This window comes from Elephantulus edwardii, unplaced genomic scaffold (genome assembly GCF_000299155.1).
Source record: "Elephantulus edwardii isolate Elephantulus edwardi_28Jun2011 unplaced genomic scaffold, EleEdw1.0 scaffold00179, whole genome shotgun sequence".
Taxonomy (NCBI): Eukaryota; Metazoa; Chordata; class Mammalia; order Macroscelidea; family Macroscelididae; genus Elephantulus; species Elephantulus edwardii.
This window is the reverse complement of record NW_006399929.1, coordinates 3,537,947-3,559,108: the sequence shown is the minus strand read 5'-3', so window position 1 is coordinate 3,559,108 and position 21,162 is coordinate 3,537,947. Positions and strand designations below refer to the sequence as shown.

Below are 21,162 nucleotides of genomic sequence, written 5' to 3'. Positions count from 1 at the left end.
GCCTGTGAGCTCTGGTGTTGGAGAAGAGTATTAAATATACCATGGCTTACTATGAGAACAATTTGGTCATGGAGTAGGTGAAGCCAGGCTGGTCCTTGGATGCAAGAATTTGGAAGCTTCATCTGACCTACTTTGAACATATTCCAAGGTAGGACCAGTCCTTGGAGAAAAACCTCATGTTTTGGAGGGTAGAGGGACAGCATAGAAAGACCATCTATGAGATGGATTGATTCAGTGAATGGTATAATCAGGGTAGGTATTTCACAGACAATAAGATTGTCACACGATAGAGCAGGATTTAGGATTGTTATACATAAGGTTGCTGTGAGTCATAGGCAACTCGATGACACATAACAAGGAAAACAACAGGATAATTCTTAAAGGTAAAAAGAACTGTTTCTCCTTAATAACAAATATTTGAAAAGAGACACTCCTTAATGACAAATATTTGAAAAGAGACATTAGATGCTCTTCTTAAAGTTAATAAACATGTTTTATTCTTTAATGGTGTTCCCTAGTGACAGATAAAATATTAAAAGGTGTCCTTGAAAAAAAAGTATATTATTTCATTACCACATTTTACTCAAAAAGGATATAATTAAACAAAATTAATCAAGAAAAGGAAATATAAAATTATGAACATAAATAATAATCATTTAAGAAATGTGAGTGGCTTTAGGACATTAAATTATTCACATTGAAATATATGGTGAAATGACAGAGATAATATGATGAGTCTCAATTTATTTCAATTTCTTTTTGTTTTCAGTGCCAACATTTTATACGGTGACTCCGGGGTGATTCCAACATAAAATGATGAATTATATAGTATGTTATGACTGCTTTAAAAATTATAAGTAATCTGACTATATGATTATTGAAACTTTAAGGTATAATGGTTGGAAAAAACCAACAAATACAATGTAAGTCCCTTTCTGTCTCAGTGCTAATGCTGTGCAGAAGACATATTGTTTTTCCTTGAGTATGCTGGCTCCACGGTCAACACTCTTGGCACCAGTAGCCAGGAAATCAAAAAACGTATTGCAGTGGGAAAGTCTGCGGTTAGGGACCTCTCTAAAGTACTCAAGAGCAGCAGTGTCTCTCTGGAGACTAAGGTGCGCTTGATGCAGGCCCTGGTTTTTCCAGTCACTTGTTATGCATCAGAGATTTGGACAATGACTAGGGAGGATAGAAGGAAAATTGACGCCTTTGAGCTGTGGTGCTGGAGAAGAGGATTGAATGTACCATGGACTGCCAAGAAAACAAACAGATTCATCCTAGAGAGGGTTAAACCAGGTTACTCCTTGGAGGCAAGGATTCTGGGGCTTCGTCTGACATACTTTGGACATGTTGTAAGGAGAGACAGGTCTTTAGAGAGGGACATCATGCTGGGTGGAGTGGAGGGACAGCGCAGGAGGGGAAGGCCCTCTATGAGGTGGATTGATTCAGTGACTGGGGTAATAGGGATGGGTGTGTCAGAGGCAATGAGATTGACATAGGATAGAGCACGGTTTAGGGCTGTTGTACATAGGGTCACTATGAGTCGCAAATGACTCAACGGCACATTACAACAACAACATTCATTCCTGATGATGAATTAGTTTTGTTTGCCTTTTATGATGCTGAATATGATAGTTGTGTTTTAATTTTCAAATTATATCTCTATTATAAATATTTTTTCTATAATTAGAATCTATTTGAAGGCAAATAATGACAACAAATCCTTATATTAATTATTTGGCATACTATTGTCTTACTCTGTGGAACTATGCTTGGCAATAAAATGGTTTAAAGTGTTAATATTCATTAGATGTGACTTACATGTTTTCTATTCAACTAGATTTTGAAAAACTTAACTTTCTTTCTTGATCTATTCTGAAAATGTAAGGTAACAAAAATAAGTAACGATTCCTTCTGTTTGTAATTTCTTCCATTAACTTCTTGTCCCACCTGATGAAATACTTTTTATTTTTGTCACCCATCTTTGCATCATCATCATACTTTCTTTAACCAATATCTAGTTATTACTGAAATTTAAGACATTAGATTTTCAAAATATATGAATCCTGTATTTTTATACTTTAATAATTTCTCAAAATTCTAATGTCTTTGCATTTGTCATAATTAAAATAAATAATTTTACATGGTGGATCTCTCTGAGAGAGGGTTAAACCGTGCTTGCTGAAACTGAGAAAGACATGAGATATTTGCTGCAGAAGGTCAAGGATTGTATAGTCTTCATTATAGATTGAAGCTTAACATAGAGAAAACAACAATTCTCTCTACTGGGCCAATTAGCACCTTCTTTATGGATGGAGAAGAGACTAGATTGTTAAAGCTTCAACTTGCTTGGTTCCACAATCAGCACTCTTGGCACCAGCAGCCAGGAAATCAAAAGGTGAATTTCACTGGGAAAGTCTGCTGTCAGGGACCTCTCTAGACTAATGAAGAGCAACAATGTCAGTCTGTCTGGAGACTAAGATATGCCTGATATAGGTCGTGATCTTTGTAATGACTTGCTATGCATCAGAAAGCTACCAAATGACTAAGGATGGCAGAAGAACTGATGCCTTTGAGTTGTGGTGCTGGGAGGAATATTGAACATATCATGGACCTTCAGAAAAATGAACAAGTCTGTCATGGAAGGAATGAAATCAGTCTACTCCCTGGAGGCAAAGATTTTTAAGTTCCATCTCACACATTTTAGGCACGTGGCCCGGGGGACCAGTTTTTGGAGAAGGGTATCATGCTTGAAAGGGTGGAGGGATAGTGCAGGGGAGAAGACCCAGGATGAAATGGTTTAACTCAGTGACTGGAGAAATGGGATTAGATCTATTGGAGATGATGAGATTGGCTCAGGACACGGCAGGATTCAGAGGCATTGTATGTAGGCTTGCGATGAGTCATAGACAATTATTTCACACATAACACAACTGCCACCACAATGGGGTTGGGGCCAGTGGGGTTTATCTTGAATTTTAGAAACAAGTCCCCTGTTTCATGAGAAATTTGACTTCTGTACTGAGTGGAATAAATGAGTAGGAAGTAATAAGAAAAATATGCTGAAGATGTGTGTGTGTGTGTAAGCTGTCAAGTCAAACCTTGTGCATAGCGATCTCTCTAGTTTCTCAGAGGATATAAATTGCTCTTAAAAAGGTTGCCCAGCTTTCCCTTGTAGAGAAGCTGGTAGATTTGAATCACTTGCCTTTGAGTCAGCACCATATCCCTCCCCCATAAGACTGCCAGAGCTGCCTTCAAGACTAGAGTCTCGTATGTGTGTTTGATTATTTTATGTCTATGGCATATATAAAAAATGTAGTGCACATTGAATCCTATTAATGGATCATTCTTGGTAAAAATAATAACACAATCCTAGCATCGAATGAATAAAAATGTTAGGAAAGAAGTTTCCTGGAATATTTTACTATATTTTTTCTCTTTGCTTTATGATTAATTTCCATTTAGAAAAATAACCAGTAGCTAGAATTCTAGATCCACAGACATTCTAGCATCATACATGCAACTGTATATTATTTGCAATTTTATATTTTGAAAGACTGAATATGATACTATATTAATTATACACATCTCTGGTTCCTTCTTATATCCAAACAGTCACATAAATATGAAATAAAATGAAAGTTGAAATATTTGATAAGTCAAATTATTTCATTCTTGTTTGTATGTCTGTTTCTGTATAGGTATCTTTGCAACTTATCAATAAAGAAGGAAAAATTACAAAGCAATAGGAAGATCTAATAACTTGGAAATTAATACTACTTTCTCAAGTAACATTTTATCTAAAATGCCTAATTTAAAGCTTATTTGTTTGCTTGAGCAAGGCAAGTGTCTTCTTTTTGAGTTTTTCTCCCAGAGACATCGGTAAAAAGGTGTTCTGTTATCAAGCTATCAGTTAATATAAGGAAGAAAGGAACCTACAAATTATTAAAAGCATACATTTCTACTAGTCTTGAACCAAAGAGAACTGAAATTGCTATTTTGAACTTGAGCCATACCTAAAATAATATTTAATAAATTGGACAAATTTTGACTTTTATTACTATCAACAGTCCCTCCTTAACTCTGTGCTTTCGGTCCTCTACATCCCTTGGGTTCAGTAGTTTCCTGGAAGGTCCCTCAGACAGTAACACCAATCAGCGGAATGACTCACAGGACTGTAAGTAATACAGTCTGGTGTTGCAGAAAAATGTAGCTTGATACTGGGTCCCAGGGGTTCAGGATAGCTGGTATCTCAAACAGAAAGCTAGCATTGAGCTTCTATGAGCTTATATAAGCATCTAGTAAGATGAGGCTTGTATCTCACCCTAATCCTATTCTCCATAGTGGTGGTGGTATTGTTGATTGCTGTCAAGTTGTAGGTGACTCATATAGTGACCCTATGGATGAAAGACCTGAACACGTATATTACATACATCGTTTCTCCAAGTTCATAGGGTTTCTGGAGGCAAGCTATTTAGGAAGTGGATACCAGTCCTGCTACCAAATCTCTGCAGTACTTTGTTACAAAATAAACAATTAATTAATGGAGATTGTTGTTAGGTGCTGTTGAGCCATAGATGACTCATGGAGACCCTATGAATGAAAGACCTGAGCACTGTTCATAGAGTTTCCAGAAACAAGCCATTTTGGAAGTGGATACCACGCCTGCTTCTAAGCTTGTTTTAACTGGGAAGCTCCATCAAACACTGTCTGTCATGGATAACCATATCGCATTTGGCACATCAGTGACACAGTGTTTAGCATCACAGCACTAAGGAGTTACCTATGTACAGTAATGCGCAGACCAGTGCTATACCACTTAGAAGAATGCTTGACAAAAAGCTGTTTATACCAGGCCTGAGGGGTGCAGATTAAAATAGAAAAGATATTTGGAGCAATAAACCTTTGAGACCGTGATATTATTATATTGAGAGTATATATTTGATAACAGACATACCTTATTGACACTTTATCTCAATATGTAAATTACTTGAATTTTATTTTTAATGTTTATTCAGTCCTCTACTGCTGGAATCAATCAATCTATACATATAAATTTTTATTCCTGAAATAAAACTCTGCATTTATCCAAATACATTAAAAGTAATATAAATGTAAATTTATACTCCCTCTTTTTCGTAATAGAACCTATATAGTTTAATCTGGGAGCTTTTGTAGTCTAGTGGCTAAAAAGTTGTACTGAAAACCCAAAGGTAGAAGGGTCGCATCCACCACCTGCTCTGCAAGAAAAGGATGGACAGTCTCCACCTGTGCAATATACTGCTTATGAAACGAGGCTGGGAGAGTCCATTATAAGTCAATTCTGATTGTGTGGCACATATTAACAACAGCAGTTATAATTTACAAATTATGATGATTTTATATTTTTTCATCTCTGTCACTAGACAAATATTAATTTGTTTTTATTTCATTATACAAATTGTTGGTTTTCTCAAATCTATGCATGAAGAAAACTATAGTCTCATTTGTCAGTTTGTCATATTGTGATGGTTGTGTGCTATGTTGCTAGGAGATAAGCCATCAATATTTCAAATACAAACAGAACCAGCCATGATGAACAGGTTTCAATGGAGTTTTCAGACTTAAATAGACTACGATGACCTTCTTGGAATAATGGCCAGTGAAACCTTATGAACAGCAGCAAAATGATTTCTGGTTTACTGCCGAATGATGAGCACTGTGTCTGGGGGAACCCTCAGCACGCATCTGTGCATGAGCTGCTTCCTCAAAAGGGAGCTGAACTTGAAGACTCCTATGTAATAATAATGTTTTCAGGAGCTTAATTCGCTGATCTGGCATGACTCACAGTGGGAACATAACAGCTGCAAATACTCATTAATAACGAAAAAGTAGAATTTGTGAAATATGGATCCAGGAAAACTAGAAGTTGTAAAAAATTAGGTGCAACACTTAAAGAGAAGTATCCTAAGCAATAATGAGCCAAAATAGACAGGTGTTGACCATTTTTAATGTGCTAAGATGACAAATTGAAGAGAGAAAATGTTACATTCCATGTCAGAAGGAGTGATATCTATGCTAGAATGAGAGTAAACAAGAAATAAAAGTTAACTTATATATTACTTAAATAACCCACCAGCTGTTGTATGAGCAGACTCCTCCCTTGTGACTTACAGCCTCTGAAATCTCATGGGAGAGTGAGCTGGGAGTTGTTTCTAACGCAACAGCAACGCATTTGAGGATTTCTCTTTTTTTAATTGTACAAGCTGACACAAATGAACAATACCATTGAAGAAAAAAAAATTGATTTTTTTATAAATTTCTCCAAACTGAAATTGATCAAACGTGTATCAAGATGCAGAGGAAATTAATAGTGTTTGGAATGTCAAAGTTGGAAACAAAGAAAAAGGATCAGTAGTTGAAAACTATGGCTTTGGTAACAGAAATGAAACTCAAGACCTCATGACAGAATTTCCAAAGCCAATTCATTGCGGATACCTCCCCTTTCAAACAATACATAGGGCAAGTTTGTTCATATACCTCACTGAATGAAATAGACCCTGATCAATTCTACTATATATACAGAAAGAGATGTTGGAAAAACTCAAGATTATTATTAAGAACTAGGCCAGGAGACAACTGGAAACACGCTCAATTTCTGACATGTAGATTCAAATTCAAACTGAATTAGGTGAAAATAAACCCACAAGAGCTGTAGTATAGTTTTAAATTTATCCATCTTGAGTCTGTATACCCCCTGAGGAACAGATTTGTCACACTGAATACCAATAGGCAGACACCAGATAAATTGGGGGATGTCATCTAGAATATCATATATGGTAAAAGAAAAAAGCCAAGGAAGACTTAACTAGATGCAAACTCTGGAAGTTTCTCTTAAACGTACAATAGCTAAAACAACTGGAAGAAATAATGGTGTGAAATATTAAAATAGAAGATTTCAAAGGGCAGTTTGAGAAGACAAAGTAAAGTACCAAAATGAAATGTGCAAACAACTGGTTCAGGAAAATAAAAAGAGAAGCACACACTGGAAATTTCTTAAATAGAAAGAATTGAAGTGAGAATCCCAGCCTTGAATTACAGTAATGGTAAATTATATAGATAAAATTTTGAACAACACAAAAAATCAAAGAAGCTAGAAGGAATATACAAAGCCATTATATACGAAAAAGAGTTGCTCCAAATTAAACTGTTTCATGTGGTTACATGTGATCAAGAACAAGTTGTATTAAAAAAAAATTCAGGCTGCACTGGAAGTATTGGTGAAATATTAGGTTCCAGAAATGGAAGGAATACCAATTGAGATGTTTCAACAAACAGATACAGCCCTCACTCAAATGTGCTCACTCAAACGATGTCAAGAATTATGGAGGACAGCTAACTTGCCTCAAATGTGTGTGTGTGTGTGTGTGTGTAAATTTTTTTAATATATAACGATGTCAAAAGATTCTCAATCTTTTGTTTTTATAAAGTTGAATTGAACATCTTTGTGAGATTATTTGAGTCCTATGACAATCAACCATGAGAGATGGTATATTATTGTTGCTGTGTGCTATCCAGTTAGAAATGACCCACAACTGACCCTCCATTGGGTTTTCAAGAGTCAATAAATAACAAATGAGATGATTGCTCATCTTTCTTGCATAGAGATTGGTGGATTCTAACTATGTGCCTTTGGGTTGGTAGTACAGCTCTTAACCAGTCAGCCACCAGAGCTCCCACTAATACCTTGAGAATTTCTTCAGGGCTCAATTCTTCTTTACATCTCTCATTCTGGATAGATTCTGTGTGCAGTATATCCATTTCCCCATCCCTAAACAACTATCATAAAACCTGTGAAAACTGAGAATTTCCTAAGACTAGAATTTCCCAGAGATGGCCAAGGCAAACATTTTCCACTAACAGAGTAGTACAAGTAAGACTGTACCCTGTGATAGGCAGACAACTTGCAAGACCAGGAAAAATTAAGACAGTCTCTTCAAGTTCTGACTTTCAAGGTCAAACTCAAACTCTGTAACTCACTTCTCATACTCACAGATCCCTTTTAGTAGGAACAGTATCTCTCCACAACATACCTACAAAGAGTATCAATCTGAGGCCCAGAAGCAGAAGAGATGACAAAGGATTCAGATAGCTATTAAGATTTTACATAGCTCACAGGCAAAAACTCTAAAGACAACATTCTCTTTTCTCCAAAGAAGCTTTATGCTATTTCCTTTGACATTTTCTTCTTCTTGTTTTTAAAATGCTTCTATCTTGCAAAATAATTATGTTAAGTGTGTAACTGTTTTGCCTCATTTAGGAAAAGCAGAACATACCTTATCTCTGTTTCTATTTCTCTTGGTTTCCATCTGTGTTGATCTAGTCTGATTCACTTTTATCAAGGTGTTGCGTCCTTGAAATTGACTTTTCAAACTTATCAAAGGAAAACATTTTCCTGACTTCATGCTCCCTTACTGCCGTTGAGACCAGTTCTACTTTAGCTCCAGTTAGAGAAAGTTTCTTTAAAGACCTCTGACTCAAAGTGTCAAAAAACAAACAAACAAAAAACCCCAAAAAGCAAAAAAACCCTTGACTGCATAAAAACATTAATACTGTTTACATTTAGTTTTCCTTTTTGCACTGTGAGAAATATAAAATATTTCATTGGTTGTTACATTAAGTTGGAAAACTATATGATCGAAGTTGTTGTTTAGTGCTGTGTAGTCTAGTCGTAAATGACTCATAGTGACCCTATGAACGAAAGACCTGAACACTTGCATAACTTTCGTCATTTCTCCATGTTCATAGAGTCTGGAGGCAAGCCATTTCGGAAGTGGATGCCACTCCTGCTTCCATGCTAGGTTTTTTCTTTTAAATTTTATTTTATTAATTTTAATGAACATTTACAGAGATTTTGGATTTCCATTCATTCATTGCACTTTTCTCCCTGCCCATTCTTCCCCGCCCCCCAGTTTGTCTTCTCTTGGAAAAGAAAAAGAAAAATTCCTTCATTGGTATACAATCCCCCTGCCCCTCAAACACACCCCTCCCAGGACACTCCACTATGCAACCTTCATTCTGGACTCTTGTGAAAAACTGGATAAATTATGTATACTGCATTGAAACAGATGAGGGAGAGAACAGTTTAAAAGCTAGTTTTAATTGGGGAGCTCCACCAAACACTGTCTGCCATGGGTAACCATTATTGCATGTGACACATCAATGTGACAGTGTTTAGCTTCACAGCAACCACAAATTACCTCTGTACAGCAAATGGACAGACCAGTGCTATACCACTTAGAAGAATGTTTGACAAAAAACAATTAAAACCAGTCCTGAGTGCCACAGATTAAAATCACTCACCTTGGTTTGGTAACATTACTTTCTATCCACTAGGCCAACAGAGCTGCCTCTCTGTAAAGTAAAATATATTTTTATTCTCAGTTACGTTTATTTATGAAAAGGATAGCCTGCTCTGATGGTCTAATGTAAGTAGGTGTATTGCAATCCCAAAGGTATGTAGTTTGAATCTACTAGGTGCTCCATGGAAGAGGTCTGGGTAATCTCCTCCCATGCAATTTACTGCCTCTGAAAACCTGTTGGAGAGTCATCTATGGGTTGATTCAAAATGATGGCACACAACAACATTGAGAGAATACACAAACTGAACTGAAGAGGCAGCACACAGCTTCATGATTTAATCAAACCATATCAGGACCCAAGCATTTACATAAAAAACAGATCTACCTAATTGAAGGAAAAAGAAAAAGATCAAAAAATTCAAAATTATGTCTTAAGAAAACTGTTTTAAATGCCAAATACAGGTGGAAAATACATCTATTTAAAAACAACTCTAGCTTTTCTCTCATTTACTAGGGAGACAGACCATGCCTTTGTTATTCATTGTGTGGAGATGGTAGACTCTCAAATATTAAAAAGGAAGATTCTATATTAATGGAATAATATTACCATCTTGTGTTCTTTTATTTTTTAATATTTTAATAATGTTTAAAATAATAGTGTAGGTAAATATGTATATGCATTAATGAAAATGTGTCTATCCCACCCATTAACTGATTCTTATATCTTTTTGAGAGATAAAAATTTGATTAATAATATCTTTATTCACTATAGATTAGTTTTGTAAAACATTTGTTCACAAATCTTGTCTAATTTTCTCAACACAAACTCCAAATAAGTAGCCATAGTAATGACAGTGAGTGACTGAAATACACATAACCACAATTAACTGCTCCAGTATATTTTTTTAATTTATTATTATTATTAATTTTAATGAAAATTTGCAGAGATTTTGGATTTCCATTCATTCAGTGTTCTCTTTTCTCCCTGGCACCCTTCTCCTCTAGTTCAGTCTTCTCTTTGAAGAGTAAAAGAAAAATTATTTCATTATTATAGAATCCCTCCCCCTATGTCTACTCCATTACGCAGCCTTCATTCTGGACTCCTGTCATGACAATAATACTTAATCATATATACATTTTAAACAGTTCTCTTATCTATTTCTATGCATTATGAATAATTTATCCCATCTTTCTCAGTCTCCCCCTAATCTCGATGTCAGTCCCACCTTACAACAGTGGCACTACACAGTATTTGTCCTTTTGTGATTAAGATATTTCATTCAGCATAATATCTTCCAGGGTCATCCATTTTGCATAATATTTCATGAGTTCCTTGTTTCTCAATGCAGCATAGTATTCCATTGTGTGAATATACCACAGCTTCTCTATCCACTCCTTTGTTGAGGGTCACTTAGGTTGTTTCCAGCTCTTTGCTATTGTGAACAAAGCCATGATAAACATGGGTGTGCATATATCTGCTTGAGTGGCTATTATAGTTTCTTGGGGGTATATTCCAAGTAATGGAATTTCTGGGTCAAATGGTATTTCTATTTGCAACTTTTTGAGAAAGTGCCATACTGCCTTCCATAGTGGCTGCACCATTTTACACTGCCACCAACAGTGCTTAAGGGTTCCAGTTTCTCCACAACCTTGCTAGCATTTGTTGTTTGCTGTTCTGTTAAATTTTGCTATTCTGACTGGGGTGAGATGATATCTCATAGTTGTTTTGATTCACACCTCTCTTTGAGCTAGGGATTTTAAATTTGATATAATTCTTGAATCATTCTCCATTTACACATTCCATATTTTACATGGTTGTGTGCTTGCTTAATTCACTATAATTTGTAAGTTCTTCAAATTAATGATGGATTCATCTTTGTACTTTTTTTCTATACGTAGTTCAGAGCTAGATGCTCAATTGGTGTTTGGCAGTAATACGTAAAATAGTTTAATGATGTCATAAATCAATGAAAATATCTACCCAGGAATTAGACACTACAGTATATGTTTGAATAAACTTTCCACTTATATAATGAGTGTTAATTCAATTGATCATTTTAATGCCAGGTCAAGTAATTTTATGCTAATATCTACATTCCTACTGCTTTATTAAGTTTAGAGAGATTTTTAAAAGACATTTGAATAAATCTTAGTCCTTTACACTACTCTTTGATTTGTATATATTCCAATTTTCTACTTTTTCTCTGGCCTGTCATCTATATGCTAATATTACAGTTACAATCTAAAAGAAACTGAAGAAAATATCAAAATCTTATTATAAATAAAAGCACAAAAAATCTAAGAAACTACTTATGATGTAATTATTGCAAACACTAATGAAAGCAGCATATATGTAATTGAATACTTTATTGTACTTCTTTATTCACATTTATGTCTAAAATGTCAAGGAAAAGAAAAACTATATATTGTTTCTATTTGTAAGCAATATATAAAATGTATTCCATTGATAAAAACAACAATTGTAATCAATTACAATTTATCCTATGATTAATTTGAAGTAATTATAATTAGCTAGGGAGCTCTGCTGGTATATTCTGTACAGAGTTTCACTGTTCATTCGAAAGCCATTTAATCTAGTGATTGAATTCACCAGCAGTTCCATGGATAAAAGAAGAGAAATCTCTATCTATGTGCTTTAAAGGTTCAGAAACCAAATAGAAAGTCAGCTGTGAATTGGTTCCAACTTAACATCAATGAGAAGGAAAAGAGAGAGTGAGAAAGAGCAAGAGAGAGAGGGAGAGTAATAAATAGTTAAATGTTATTTTTTAATTTATATTTTTCCTTAATGGAAATCACTTATTTATGTGCTGAAGAATGATATATTTTTTTTACCCTTTAAGTTCTTAATGTGGATTTTTATGATTATTATGTAGAGTTAGAAACTAAATTTGTGTTTTAAAGGGAAACCTTTATATATATTATGCATTTTTTAAAACTATCAATTATGTAGCCATGACATGGAAATAACTTTTTAAAAAATGCTTAGTGCCTTTACTAATTCTGAATATGAATCCAGTGGCAATTGGGAAAAACTTCATCCTTAGAACACCAGATACACTGCGTTGAATCATGTTTTAATGGAACATTCCATGGACAGAAGTAATTTGTTAAGAAATCAGTAGAACTGTGCAGGCTAGGTTTAGAAGAGATTGTAGCACTAGAGACATTATTGCCAATGTTAGTTAGAAGGATCTTAGCTGACCAGAGTATATCAGAGGAATGTCTATCTGTGTTTCATTGCCTATGCTAAGACATTTGACTATGTGGATCACAACAAACTGTGGCTGACTCTAAGAAGATTGGGAATCCCAGAACACTTGATTGTGCTTATGTGAAACCTATATTTAGACCAGGAGGCAGTCATAAAAACAGAGTAAGGTTCTGTTCAAATCAGGAAAAGTATGGTTCAAAATCAGGAAGAGTGTACAAAACAGGCATCCTACCTCCATAATTTTCAAACTATTTACAGAACAAATCATCCATGAATCTGGACTCTATGAGGAGGAATGTGGCATCAGAATTGGAGAAAAACCAATCAACAACCTGCATTATGCAGATGACACAATCTTGCTTGCTGGAACCGAAGGGGACCTAAGACATTTCTGCAGAAGGTCAACGACTGCAGCCCTTAATACGGATTGAATATCAACATCAATAAAACAAAGATTCTCACCACAGGCCTGATTTGCAGCATCATGATAAATGGAAAAGATAGAGATTGTTAACAGCTTTAGTTTGCTTGGCTCCACGATCTACATGCTTGGTACCAGCAGCCAGGAAATAAAGAGATAAATTACACTAGGGAACATCTGCTGTGAGGGATTGCTCCAGAGTACTGAAGAGCAATAATGTCCGTCTAGAGACTAAGGTGTGCCTGATCCAGGCCACCGTCTTCACAGTTACTTGCTATGCATCAGAGAGCTGGAAAATGATTAAGAATGAAAAAAGAATTGATGACTTTGAGTTATGCTGCTGGAGAAGAGTATTGAAAGTAACATGCACTGCTAAGAGAACAAGCAGGTTCATCCCAGATAGGGTGAAACCAGACTGCTCCGTGGACAGAAGGCTTTGATTTTTGGTCTTTTATTGTTTTATTTTTATTTTGTTTTGTTTTGTTTTTGTTGTTGTTGTTGTTTTTAATTTAAAGAAAATTTTTGTTTTATACTGGTTTATTACAAAGATCATCTACATTGTTTTTCACATTAAATATTTCTCATTTCCTTTATCCACTCTTCTCTCTACCCATTAAATTTTACAACTCTATGACTAACCTTTACCCCACCTCCCTTTTCATTCTCACTCCTCTGTTCCTCTCTTTCTTGGATTCTCATACACATTCTACAATAATGGTCTTATACAGAATTTGTCTTTGTTGGACTAAGTTAGCTCACTTAGCATATTGCTCTCCAGTCCCTCTGAAGTTATGTAGTGATTTACGAAATCATTGCATCTGCGTTCTGTGTAGTATTCCATCTTGTGAATGTAGCATAATTTCTCAGTTGCTTCTACTGTAGTTGCACATTTGGGCTATTTCCATCTTCTTGTGATGGTGATTATTATCACCATTCTTCTAAGAACGTTGGTATACAAGTCTTCATTTGTGCCTCAGTTCTCATTTTCTTGGGGTATATTTCAAGCAATGGAATAGCTGGGTCATATGGAATTTCTGTGTTCAGCTTTTTTTGAGGAAACATCAAATTGCCTTCCAGAGTGCTTATACCATTTTACAATCCCAAAAACTGTTTGACATACTTTGGGCATGTGTCAAGGAGGGAACAGTCCTTGGAGAGGGACACCATGCTTGGAAGGGTAGAGGGACAGCACAAGAGAAGACGACCCTGGATGAGATGAATTGAGTTAGTGACAGGAAAAGGAGGTAGGCGGTTCAGAGACAATGAAATTGGCTGAAGATGAGCTGTTGTACACAGAGTCACTATGAGTTGCAGGTGACTCTATGGCACATAACAGTAAATGATCTAAATCTGATGAGTTTTCTGGTAGTCTTTTGGTAAGGAGCTGTGCTAAAATCCCAAAGGCATGCAGTTTGACTCCATTATCTGTTCTGCAGGAGAAGGATGAGAAATTTCTTCCTTAGTGGTTAACTGCCACTGAAAACCCACTGGAGGGTCAGCTGAAGAGCAATGATGTCAGTCTGGAGACTAAGGTGCTCCTGATACAGGCAATGGTCTCTGGAATTACTTGCTATGCATCAGAAAGCTGCACAATGACTAGGGATGATAGAAGGAGAATTGATGCCTTTGAGTTGTGGTGCTGGGGAAGAGTATTGAATATACCATGGACTGCTAGGAGAACAAACAAGTTTGTCCTGGTGAGGGTGAAGCCAAGCTGCTCATTGGAGGGAGGGATTCTGAAGCTCCATCTGACGTGCTTTGGACATGTTGCAAGGAGGAACCATCCCTTGGAGAGGGATGTCATGTTTGGGAGGGTGGAGGGACAGCGGAAGAGAGGAAAACCCTCTACACAGTTTTTCTTAAATGGCTGATGATGTGTTGTTATGTTCCATCAAGTCATAGTGACACCATGAACAACTGACTTGAGACCTCATCCTTCTGGCAATATCCTCACAAATCTCCACCATGCTCCAGACCATCATTCCAGCCACCGTGACAACCCATGTCTGTCATTGAGGGTCTTCCTTTCCCTTTCTAACCCTACACTTTTACAGGATAATGGCATTTTCCTGACAAGACACCCAAAGTATGTGAAATGAAGTTTAACCATCCTTGCTTCCAAGAAACACTCTAATTACACTTTGTCTGAGATAGATTTGTTTGTTCTTTTGACAGTTCAGTGCTCTTTGAACACTCCTATTCAAAGACATTCATTATTGTTTTTCTGTTGTTATGTACCATCGAGTCAGAATCGAGTTATAGCTGACCCTCCAGTGGGTTTTCAAAGGCAGTTAATTGCGTGAGAAAAGATTGCCCATCTTCCTCCTGAAGAGCAACTGGCAGATGCATGTCTTTGGGTTTGCAGTGCAGTTCCTTACTGATAGGCTAAAAGATCTCCCGCATCAATTATTAGTAAGAAAAAAATCCAATCAAACCAATTAATTGTCCATACGTTATGTACATTAAGGAGCTCTGCTGTCATAGTGTTGTACATGTTGTATTGATACTGAAAGATTTCCGAAGGAGGAAGGTGGTCAGTCTCCTGCTGTAGAGATTTGTAGCCTCAAGAACGTGATGCAGTCTTGGTATGACTCTGTCAGTGGGCAGAGTTTTGGTTTATATTCATGAGAATTAGACCTCTGTATTTTTAAATATCTAATTTAACTAACATTGTTGGTGCCAAAGCCTCTTCTAAACCCAGACTGAACCTCTAATAGTTCTCTGTCAATGTACTGTTCTACCTGTATTAGGATGAACCTGAGTAATATTTTGCTTGTATGTGATGTTAATGATATTGTCTGACAATGTCCACATTCTTTGAATCACCTCTCTTGGGAATGGAATCCCTTCCAGTCAGTTGACCAGGCAGCTGTCCTCCAAATTTCCTGGTATAGACTGATGAGTATGCATATGTTAGTTGAAACATGTCAGTTGGTATCCTTTCAATTCCTGGGGCCCAATTTTTTGCTAATGCCTTCAGTGTAGCTTGAAATTCTTCTTTAATTACCTTTGGCTCTAGATCATGTTGTTGTTGTTGTTATGTGCTATTGAGTCATCTGCAACTCATAGTGACTCTATGTACAACAGCCCTAAACCCTGCTCTATCCTGTGCCGATCGAATTGTCTAATTGTTTCCAGCACACCTACATTCATTACCCCAGTCCACCTCATCGAGGTTCTTACTCTCCTGCGCTGTCTCTCCACCCTCCCAAGCATGATGTCCCTCTGCAAGGATTGATCCCACCTTGCAACATATCCGAAGTATGTCAGACAAAATTTCAGAATCCTTGCCTCCAATGAGCAGCCTGGCTTCACCCTCTCCAGACTTCACTTGTTTGTTCTCCCAGCAGTTCGTGATATATTCAGTACTCTTCTCCAGCACCAAAGCTCGAAGTCATCAACTCTCCTTCTATCATTCCTAGCCATTTTAAGCTTTCTGATGCATAGCAAGTTATTTCAAAGACCATGGACTGTATCAGGCACACCTTAGTCTCCAGTCTGACATCATTGCTCTTCAGTACTGTGGAGAGATCTCTGACAGCAGACTTTCCCAATGCAACTCATCTTTAATTTCCTGGCTGCTGGTACCACGAATGTTGATTGTAGACCCAAATGAACTGAAGCTGTTAGCAATCTCAATCTTTTCACCATCTATCATGATTCTGCCAGTCGGCCCAGTGGTGGTATTTTCTGAAATTTATCAGAGCCAACTAGTTCCTTTTGGTAGAGTGATTCTATGTATTCCTTTCATCTTCTTTCCATGCTTCCTGGATCATTCAAGGTTTTGTCCATAGCATTTCTCAGTATTGAACTCAAGGCTTAAATTTTTTAATCCAACAGAAGTGCTGAGTGAGTTCTTCCTTTTTTATTCTGCAACTCTAGCTCTTTCCACATTCCTTTATAATATTTTGCTTGGCCTTCTTAACCTGCCCTTTGAAATCTTCCATTCATTTCTGCTTAGTTCAGAATTTCTCTCCCTTGTTTTGGCTTCTTGACATTCTAATGCAATTTTCAGAGTCTCTTCTGGCATCTATTTTGTTCTTTCCTTTCTTCTCTGTCTTTGTAATGATCTTTTTGTTCTCTTCATGAATGACCTTTTTTATGTCATACTATATCTCATCTGGTCTTCGACATTAATGTGCAATTCTTCAAACCTATTTGGAGAAGATTTTTAAATTTAAGTAGGTTAGACTCAAGGACGTACTTTGGTTCTTGAGGAATTGTTTTACTTTCCTTCAGATTCAACTTGAATTTGCACATGAGTGATGGATGATCTTTTCCACAATCAGCACTTGGCATGGTTTTGACTGCTGATACTTAGCTTCTCCAATGCTTCTTTCCATAGATGTAGTCAGTCTTATTAGTCCCTCAGGTGAGTTTCATGTATAAAGTCTCAGTGTGTGTGTGTGTCTTTGTGTTTTCAAAAGATGTTTGCTATGAATAAATCATTGAATGTAAAAAATTCAATTTTTTTGTGTGTGTCAAGCCTCATTTTTGCCTTCCTTATGGCTCCCAAATTTTATACTCCAATCACCAATACTTGCTAATGAATTTTGATTGCGTTTTTGGCCAATATTATGTATCGTTTATTAAAGGAACACTAATTGGGCTGTATTTAAAGTCCTTGGAGGTAAACTAGAAGTTGTATGTCAGAGCCTATCATTGACCCAATTGCAAAATCTGCTCCTGTGGACATTTCCAGCCTTAAAAACTCTGTGGGACAGTTCTATTCTGTCTTACAGATTTTGCAGGAGTTAGAATCTATTTGATGCCAGTGGATATCTTTATCACTGTGAATTACAGTTCAGAATTTTTATCCATACCAGATTCAATTCAATAAATCTGTCCAACAGAGAAAATTAATTGTACTGATGCTCCAGAAAATAGCTAAATGGAAGAATAATATAAATGTATTATAAATAGCTAGTACTCATCTGGTAAAATACATTGATAGCAATAAGTTCTCAAGTACTAGTAAATATTAAGTAGTCATTGCTGCGGAGTCTGAACTGACTATAGGGGTCCTCGAATGGGCTTTCAGAGGCTGTAAAGAAGAGGTTCCTCATCTTGCTCCCATGGAGTAACAGATGGATCCATCCTGCCTGTCTTTGAATTGGCAGGAGAGCTCCTTACTAAGGAAGCCCCTAGTAAATACAGGTCTGCTTTTCCCTCTTTAACCTCATATTGCTGATGGAACTTAAAACAGTATTTATTCGTATGTTACTGGGTTTTGGTTGTTAGAAAAAATTGGATATTGATTACATACTAAAGACTGGGCCAGAAAGATAGGTTACTATGTTCTCCAATGATATAGAAAAGAATCACGCAGTATGATCTGTTAGACACATACAGAGAGATAAGCTAACTTAAAATAAGCTCTTTTTGTATTTCTTTCTCATAATAATGTGAAAAAAGGAAGTCATAGCATATTAAAATAGTCAACTTTGCTAGGCTAGCTAGTAATTTTATTCTGATATTTTCTCAATGTATTATTTTCCAGCAGTTATTTTAGAGAATAGAATAAATATTTATATATAAAGGTTTTTAATATTAAATACCTTACATGGGTAACATATGTACTTGAAGGATTGTATATTGTTACTCTATATAGCTACTGTGTGAAAGTTACATTAAATTCTATTACCTTATTAAACAAAATTAACCAGGTGTTATTCACTAGGAACAAATATGCATTAACTGTTATTTATGACTTGGATAATGAGAATATTTTCTTGTAGTTCTATGTTATTAGCTTAAATAGAAATAAATGGTTAATAGGTTAATTTGCTGCAGAATAGCTAATCATTTAACATCTAAGATGTGCTCAGGGAGAAATAAGCAGTTGAATGAATTCTTAATAAGGATCTTTATTATTCTTAAATATCAAATATTATTGTCAAAAGATTAGAAATACTTTATTGAAAAGACTAGAGATCTGATAGAGTAACTATAATTTTATTTATGAAGTGTTTTAATTTTTAAAATTATCTCAAGCACATTATTTTATCCTTACTTAAAAAGCAGCCATTTTATAGATAATGAAATTGTGGTTTAAAAGGGTAAATTACTTAGGTAAATCACATACGTGATTAATGGTAGTTCTGAGGCCAATACATCCACTTTGATTGCATTTTATACTTTTAGCTGCCAAATTTAGTAAAGGCTTTAAATATTTAATTATGATCGGTTTAAAATACCTCTGCTGAGCAGAACCATAAAATATGCTTCGCTTCCTCAGCTATACAACCCAAGGGCTATGACAGAGTCAGTGCTCTCAGTCAAGTCTTAGGAATTGGGTCCTGTTTAATAAAGTGACTCAGGGAAAACTCAATTTAAAAATGTATGTCTACATGCCAAGAAAACAAATCGGGCTGTCCTGGAGAGGGAAAAACCAAGTCTCTCTTTTGAGGCTAGGATTTTAAAGCTCCTTCTCACATACCATCATGCTCGGGAGGGTGGAGGGATAGCGCAGGAGAGAAAAACTCTGGATGTGATAGATTGATACAGTATCTGGGGCAATGAGGTTGGTGGGTTGGAATTAGTGAGACTGGCGCAGGACAGGAAAGGGTTCAGAGCTGCTGTACATGTGGTTGCTATAAGTCACAGGTGACTGAACAGCAGATAACAACAACAAAAACAACATACTATATAGGTTGTTTTTTATTTAAGCCTCTTGTTTAGAGTCAACAAGACCTTGAGGAGGGCCTTTGTATTTGAAAGTCGGTTATTATTATATTTTGGAGGAACATTCTTCTAAGAGGTACAGCACTCTTCTGTTAATATGCTGTACTGATGCGACCTGGGGTTGCAGTGATGCTGAACCTTGTGCTATTGGGGTGTCAAATGCCATAACAGTTACCCATGGTCAACAAAGTTTAGTAGAGTTCCCAGTTTAAGACAGTTTTGGAAGCAGGAGGGCATCCATTTCGTAAACCACATTCCTCTGAAAACTATGAACCTTGATAAATGACTATAGTTATAGAAAGACTTCGGGTCTTTTGTTCATACGGTCACTTACTATGAGTTGTGCTTGACACAATGACAATCAACAACATGTCTACATGCCACCTACAGAGGTGCTTTACTTAGCTACTTACCTAGGTCAGCTTCGACAGCAATAACTATCAACAACCCATTTGCCAGCTTTATCTATTAGGAACTTTTGGTTCATTGTTAGCATTCAAATGTTTATATGCACTTTATGTTTTTGTTTTTCCTATAAGCCTCATGTCCCCTTTTATGTTTATTTAGAAGGACGTGTGATTTCCCTCCCCCCTTCTGTTATATACGTGAAGGTCCCTGGGTGGCCCCAGAGATTTTCTTTTTTATTAATAATAGTTTATTTACAAAATTTGGATACATTTCTTTTCAGACCAAACTCTTCCAGTTTCCTCTCACCCCTTTATCAAATTATACAACCCCTTGACTAATCTCCCCCCGCCCCCGCACATCCTTATCCTTCTGCTTCCATCTCAACTACTAGCATAAAGATCAGCAGCTCAGGCCCATCTACTAGCACTGAGGAGGAAGAACTTGATGATCTGCCTAAAACGCGGTGGAGCAATTCTACTCTATAAAATATGTCATTAACATGAGTCGTAATCAGCTCCACAACTACAGATTTTACCACCCCTACTTCTAAAACGAAGGTCCCTTGACCCTCATAATGTATATTATGGATGTGATTTCAGTAAATTTTATCCATCATAGAATATCCAAAGGCATGATTGACAGTGGTTGGTTTAATGTTGAACATTTGATGCTCAATAAACTGAAAATTTGAATTTTAGAATTACTTGGTCCTAAATAATCTAAACACATTTGGACCTTGATGCTCTCCCAAAAAGTATTTTTCACGTTAAAATGGTAACTCATTTTATTATTGCTGCTGTTGTTGTTGTTGTTGTTGTTGTTAGGTGCCGTCGAGTCGCCTGCGACTCATAGCGACCCTATGTACAACAGGCCCAAACTCCGCTCTGTCCTGTGCCAATCACACTGTCTCTGACACTCCCATCCCAATTATCCCAGTCACTGAATCGATCTATGTCATAGAGGGCCTTCCTCTCCTGCGCTGTCCCTCCACCCTCCCAAGCATGATGTCCCTCTCTAAGGACCGGTTTCTCCTCACAACATGTCCAAAGTATGTTAGATGGAGCCTCAGAATCCTT

The 21,162-nt window shown here is 36.4% G+C and overlaps 1 protein-coding gene across 1 annotated transcript in view; it reads left to right on the top strand.

Moving 5' to 3' along the window:
- Positions 1 to 21,162, top strand: part of MDGA2 (MAM domain containing glycosylphosphatidylinositol anchor 2) — a gene marked incomplete at its 5' end in the record, with an annotated part of 686,261 nt that overhangs the window by 470,351 nt on the left and 194,748 nt on the right. The window lies entirely within an intron of this gene.